Below are 6,585 nucleotides of genomic sequence, written 5' to 3'. Positions count from 1 at the left end.
CTTGTGTTTTTGGAATTATTGTGGTTTGGGTGGGGGTTCTTATCAGATAGCGACTCTGTCGCACTCACACAAGTCCAGCATTCAAGGAGGCGTTGCTGGTCGGGAGCACCTGGCCAAACTAAGCACGGTTTCTAAATCAGGGAAAGGAAAATTGAAAATCTCAGCTTGTTTGTGTTACTCTCTACACAAAATTGATGGCCTGGGGTATTAGGCAATCAATTTTATGTCCTAGAAAAGAACAAAGAGTAATTCTTAATGTCAGAACACCAAAATTGGTTGAAAAATGGGTGTTTCATTTCTAAGGGTCACTGTGCAAAGCAATGAGGACACAAAAATCTGTATGACAGTTTTTGACCCTGTGCCCAGGACAAGATGGTCATTTACACCAAATAGAAACAGAGTGACACATTCTGTGTGTGGATGTGTGTATGTATGAATATACATACAGCCTTTTTCTGAAAGAGTCCTGCAAGCCAGCTAGTCAGCCTATCTCAGGAGACTTTGTATGTCACCACTGAAACTGTATGCTTTAGTTTAAAAGTTTAACTCTTGGGACTGCCGGATGGCTCAGTTGGTTAGAGCACGAGCTCTCAACAACAAGGTCGCTGGTTCAATTCCCACATGGGATGGTGGGCTGTGCTCCCTGCAACTAAAGATTGAAAACTGGACTTGGAGCTGAGCTGCGCCCTCCACAACTAGATTGAAGGACAATGACCTGGAGCTGATGGGCCCTGGGAAAACACACTGTTCCCCATTATTCCCCAATTAAAAAAAAAAAATGCTTAACTCTGTAGGGATACTTTATCCCCCGCCTCCCTGTAAATTTGTTAGTGATGTTAGTGATGACATGACCTGTCTTTCAAAGCCTAGCTTAAAGTTCTCCCTCAGGTGTTACCTCCTCCACCAGGCCATCATCCATATTTCTAAAATCTCCCACTCCCTTTTGTGTATATTCCTCTTGGATTTCCTTGAAGTGATTCTGTGTGGTCATTGGCTTTTCAGACTTATGGCTGAAAGCACTTAGCAGATTCTCCCCCCACCCCCAAGCATAAATATGTATGTCCGAGCTAAAATCCATTGTTGATTCTCCTGGGTCCCCTACGGATAACTCTGGGAAGACAATTGTAAAGGGCACTCTAATAGGTCTTCAAAACTCTCATTTCTCTACTGCCTCTTTCCCTTCATAATGTAAGCATACTGGATTGAGCCTAAAGAAACTGATGCATTGGGGGTGCTGGTAATAGGGAGGGTATACAGTGCAGATGGGGTCCTGGCAGGAGCCAACACAGGACAAAAATGAACCCATTTAATCTCTTACTCGGTAAATATTTCTTGAGCATCTACTAGTACGTGCCAGCTTCTATTCTAGGTGATAGGAACACAGCAGTGAACAAATCCAGCAGGTGGATACTATTTTTCTGGTAGTACAGACAGAAGCAGAGCTGGTGGGGTGTGGAGCAGAGGGATCTGCTCCCATTGAGCACAGTCTCCAAAAAAGTAGCTCTTTTTTGTAATGTTCAACTTCACAAGAGAGTTTACAAATGTGCTGGACATTAAGACTGTGATGACAAGGCTTTAAGAAGCTGTGACTTGAGAGCACATAAAAGAGGAATGTGCTTGGGCAGCTGGATGGCTCAACTGGTTGGAGCCTGAGCTCTGAGCAGCGGGGTTGCCAGTTCGATTCACAAATGGGCCAGTGGGCTGCACTGACCGCAACTAGATTGAAGACAATAACTTGAGCTGGGCTGCCTCTGAGCTCCCAGTGGTTGGCCAGACGGTTCAGTTGGTTAGAGCACAGGCTCTTAACAACAAGGTTGCTGGTTCAATTCCCACATGGGGTGGTGGGCTGTGCCCCTTGCAACTAGACTGAAAATGGTGACTGGACTTGGAGCTGAGCTGCGCCCTCCATAACTAAGATTGAAGGACAACAAGTTAACTTGGAACTGATGGGTCCTGGGAAAAACAAACTGTTCCCCCCGTAAAGTCCTGGAAATACACACTTTTCCCCTTCCCTAATAAAGTCTTAAAAAAAAAAAAGAGGGATGTGCTTAATCGCAAACACAGCAACCACCACACGCAGGCTGTCCCTGACTTCAGAAGTAAATATGCCCAGGTGCTGGCACTTCTTAAATTAATGGGTAAAAGGATATAGGAAGTAGGATCTGGTCCTTTTAGGGAAAAAAAATTTGTAAATGTCGACCAGAGTTTTTGGCATCTGGGGCAAGTGGTCAGCACTCTTGGCTTTATAGGGACCAGAAACAATAAGCAAGAAAACCCTGGCCAAGGTGAACATGTAACATTCCTCATTTCCTGATTAACTAAGAAGGTTGAAAAGTGGATAATTTTGTACATGCAACCAGGAAATTAAGGCTACAAAAATTCTGTTGGTTCTTGGCATAACTGAGAATATTCTACTTACTCCTGCCCCAAAGGTTGGAGGCTAAGCATGGAAGGTATTCTGTCAGCAAATGGTTTCAGCAGTTCACCTGGTGGGCCAAGGCCAGGCTAGGAAGTGAGGTGCTCTTTCCTTCTGGTGCCCACACTTGGCCATGGACACTTTCCCTGAACAGTCTCCATACGATCTCTTGCACACGTCAGTGTCACAGACTCCTGCACTCTTGCATGCTTATTCCTACCTGCTCCTTCCTGGGAAGCAGCAAGAGGCTCCTAGAAGATGAAATTTTCGATAGACAGCATCATGGTATAGAAAACAGGCCCAGATAAGCTTTCTGGGGGAGCTAAATGCTTCTCTGGTGTGAGTCCAATGAGCCTCTCCAACTGCAGGAAATGCATATTGAGCTGTCCAAGTGATGAAGGCCTGTCCAGGTCTGGAGTCAAGCACTTGCATTGTGATTCCTTTCTGAAACGGCCCTGGCCCTATGGTGAGTAAATTATCACAGACTAACCCAGTCTTTCCTTCTGCAGAGCCTGGAGGGAAAGGCAGAGGGGAAAGAGCCTGGTCCATACTCCTCCTGCTGGACTTTCGAGGGAAAGGTGGCAGCCTATGAACTTGACTCGAGTTTGGAATTCTGGGTAATTCCAGTAGGCCTGCCAGATACAGCAAATAAAATACAGGACTCCGAGTTAAATTTGAATATTAGATGAACAAATGTTTTAGTGTAAGTCTTTCCCATGCTATGTGAGACATACTTATACTAAAAAAAACGACCCTATTGTTTATGTGAAATTCCAATTTATTGGGGCATCCTTTATTTTATCTGAGAAACTTAGTCCACAGATACTAGAGGACAGCCTTTAAGTGGAAGCCGGCAACAACAGGACACATGAAGGGGTAATAGCGGGACAAAACTTTCCAATTGCTGTGTGGGTTAGAGAAATACTGCCAGTGAAAGAGGAGAGACCATACTGAGAGAACCCCTGCTGATGTCAGGCAGTGACCTCAGGGCAACCCAAGGGTGCAAAATGCCTGGGAAGGATTTTGAATCTGTCTCAAGTTATACACGAGACTTCTTTGGAAAGTCAACCTTAAAGAAGATAGATCTATTAAAGGGCACCAAGGATATGACTTCAAAGAGAACTGGATGGCAGGAGAAGGTCAGCCTTCACTACGACGTGACCCTGTCAGCACAACAAAGCAAAAAGCACTATCATAAAAACAATTTTAAATTAAAGATGCAAATAGACAAAAATCCAATGTGATAGTCATTTAGAGTGAAAGGCACAAAGAAATAAGACAAATATTGTATGATTCCATTTATATGAGGTACCTAGAGTAGGCAAATTCATAGACCCAGAAAGTAGAATAGAAATTGGGGGCTAGGGGGAGGGGGAACAGAGTTATTGTTTAATGGGTACAGAGTTTCTGTTTGGGATGATGAAAATGTTCTAGAAATAAATGGTGGTGATGGTTATACAATAATGTGAATATATTAATGCTATTGAATTGTACAATTAAAAATGATTAAGATGCAAAATTTTATGTTATGTATATTTTCCACAGTTAAAATATAAATGAAATATAATGAAAGGACTTATCATGTATAAGAAATAAAAATCACAAATATCATGAAATTTGTAGAATATATAGCTTGGAATTGAAAAGCTTAAATTAAAATATTTAAAATGTCAACAGAAGAGAAATTTTAAAACTTCAAAGGCATGACTTTTAAAAAGTAATAAAAATAATTTTTTTAAATACATGATTAAACCAGTTTATAAATTAAGGTAGGATAGGTATAAATTAAGGTAGCTTCCTTTCTAAAAGGAAGCTAAAAATGCCAAGTCAGGAAGTCTAAGTGAAGACAGGTTAAGCTAAAACAATTCAAAAGACAAACTACAATTTGTCAACAGTGAGGACAAAATAAACTAAGTCTTTGAAAGGAAAACAGGGTAGCAGTTTGAAAAGTGCGATGAGAAAGAAAACGAAGGTCATGCTGTGTAGAAGAGAGAAGGGGTGGCTTGTGTGATCTCCCCAGACAGACGGAGTGTGCGTGGCAAGCAGGTTTGTCTTGCTCACCCTTCTGTCTCTTACCAGGCAGTTCAAGTTCAGAGATCCCCAGGTTACCAGCATCATCAAGGCTCCAGCTGCTACTTGGTGCTTCGAAAGAGAAGCCGTGGGGGGCCTGCCCGGTGGCTCAGGCGGTTTGAGCTCCATGCTCCTAACTCCAAAGGCTGCCATTTCGATTCCCACATGGGCCAGTGGGCTCTCAACCACAAGGTTGCCAGTTCAATTCCTTGTTTCCCGCAAGGGATGGTGGGCTGCGCTCCCTGCAACTAGCAATGGCAACTGGACCTGGAGCTGAGCTGCGCCCTCCACAACTAAGACTGAAAGGACAACAACTTGACTTGGAAAAAAAGTCCTGGAAGTACACACTGTTCCCCAATAAAGAATAAAGTCCTGTTCCCCTTCCCCAATAAAATCTTTAAAAAAAAAAGAAAGAGAAGCCCTTCCTCCCTTATCTCTGGCACCACATGGGAACTCCTCCTGCAGGGTCACCTGATTGGGCCCAGGAGAGCCGGTAGGAGCAGCAGCAGAGGCTAGTCCCCGCCTCTTCCCTCCCCCTTCAGGTAGGACAGACTCAAAGCCCCATCATTAAATATGGAAGCCAGAACACAACTTGGGTGGCACAGAAGTTTGATTTGGAACCTGGAAGTGGGAGCACAGTTTCATGAGTGCTTTGGATGATGGAATGTTCTGCCAAGTTCGAGGGGAAGGCAGCAGACCTGGAGGAGGAAGATGGCCCGGCAGAAGGGACTGTGGGGGAGTCCCAAAGCTAGGGAGAAAAGAGACGGAAATAGAGGAACAGAGTTGAGGCCCAAGTCTTGGGCAAGAAAACATGAATGTTTGGAGCTGTACTACGCACTTGGTGAAAGGTCTCCATTTAGGTGAATTGTGCCTGTTACAATGCCCGGTGGCAGGTGTCATGTGTGGCGGCCTGTGGGGTTTCTGCTCCCTCTCCCCACATAAGAACACAGGATATGGTGCAGCCAAAAAGGAACACCCACGGAGCCATACCACTATAGTCTCACTGGAGGCTGGATTCACATGACGTGCGACCTGCTGTCTGCTTTTCTGCCAACTGACCAACTCAACTCTCCTCGACTCCACTCCCCAGCGCAGCCACGGCAGTTATATTAGTGGCCAATGGCTCAATGATTACAGCTGATGGCCAACTAGCCAGAGCTGATGGCCATCTACTACCTGAGCCAGCACCTTTCCACGTGAGGCCGAGAGCCTGGAAACTGCTCTCTGGGGCTCTGTCCCCACAGCAGGAATGGGCTTTGTTTGTGGCCTGTCTGACACAAGTTTGTGGAACTTGGCCTCTGGGTTGGGGATACCTGGTGAGAGGCTCCAGACATGTGTGGGGCACCCATGCTGGTGATGGGCTAGCTGGCAAGGGTGCATGGGGCTGCACACACCAGCAGGGCCTGAGCCCCACCTCGCCATTGATCAGGGGCTTATACGACGAAGCGGTCAGCCCTGAGGGACCTGTGAGTGTCTGGAGTCTCTGGGATTTGAGGGCAGAGGCAGGGTCCCCGGAGTGGCAGATCTAGGAAATCTGCCGATCCCATTTCCTCTTCCTGGACATGTATTTCACAGCCTTTCTTCAGGCATGCTGGGGGTTTCTGTGTCCTGGACAGTGGGATGTGGGTTGCATGACCTCTAGGTCTAGCCGATATCAATATCCCACATCCTGTCCCTGGCTGCCTTCTTTCTCTTCAGCGGAGCAACTGGGGGCCAGAACAGATTGATGGCATCAGTGGCCCCAGTCCTAATTACCTGGATTCATCCCACACTTTCCCAAGTCCCTTTGCCATGTGAATGCATCTCCTCTCGCTGAAGAGACAGGTCCTACTGAGTCTGGGATGTTAGCAGACGTGAGATCTGTAGAGGCTTGAAAAAGCATTTACTTGTTTCTGCTTTACTTTGGCTCATCTGCAGTCACCTTCACACAATGGCTGAGCAAGCCTGTTGGAACATGAAGAAACAGTCACCCTGTCACTTTAGCCATTGCCACACATGTGAACAAGGCCAAGACCAAAGAGTGGCCCAGCTAAGCCCAGCGCGAACTACTGATCCACAGACTCATGAATAAGTAAATGTTTATTATTTTTTTGGCACTC

This window comes from Rhinolophus sinicus, linkage group LG05, assembly GCF_036562045.2.
Source record: "Rhinolophus sinicus isolate RSC01 linkage group LG05, ASM3656204v1, whole genome shotgun sequence".
In the NCBI taxonomy this organism is placed as follows: domain Eukaryota; kingdom Metazoa; phylum Chordata; class Mammalia; order Chiroptera; family Rhinolophidae; genus Rhinolophus; species Rhinolophus sinicus.
The sequence above is the reverse complement of the archived record's forward strand: the minus strand, read 5'-3'. Positions refer to the sequence as shown.